Below are 520 nucleotides of genomic sequence, written 5' to 3'. Positions count from 1 at the left end.
ATTTATGAGTTTACCCTGCATACGCTTTATACAGGGTAAAACGGATTTATTTGGGGTTTGGACCCCACTGGGAGTTGGGCATCTGAGTGTCAAAGACAGGCACACTTCTTAAATTGCTTTCAGTTAAGTCTGCAGCTTTGGGGCACGTGGTTCAGACCCTGGGTCTGTGTTGGAGCAGACAGACGTGTCTGGCTCAACAAGACAGGGTGCTGGGGTCCCGAGCTGGCAGGGAAAGCAGGGGCAGATGTAGTCTTGGCACATTAGTTGGCAGCTCCAAGGGGGTTTCTGTGATCCAACCCGTCACAGCCCTTATATGGGTACAAGTGGCCCCAGGGGGGAGGAGCCGCCCCTCCACCCCCCCAGCAGAGGCGCCAGGATGTGGCCGAGCTGTGACTTCTGCTATTTTCAGGGCCTTGGTTGGCAGGTGCCCGGGGGGCTGCAGGGGACGGATGGGGGAGGAGAAGGAGGGGCTTTCGGGGGGGAGAATTGAATGGGGCTGAAGGGGTGGGGGAGGGGGCCG

Source organism: Terrapene carolina, unplaced genomic scaffold (genome assembly GCF_002925995.2).
Source record: "Terrapene carolina triunguis isolate 2854851 unplaced genomic scaffold, T_m_triunguis-2.0 Scaffold423, whole genome shotgun sequence".
Taxonomy (NCBI): domain Eukaryota; kingdom Metazoa; phylum Chordata; order Testudines; family Emydidae; genus Terrapene; species Terrapene triunguis.
The sequence above is the reverse complement of the archived record's forward strand: the minus strand, read 5'-3'. Positions refer to the sequence as shown.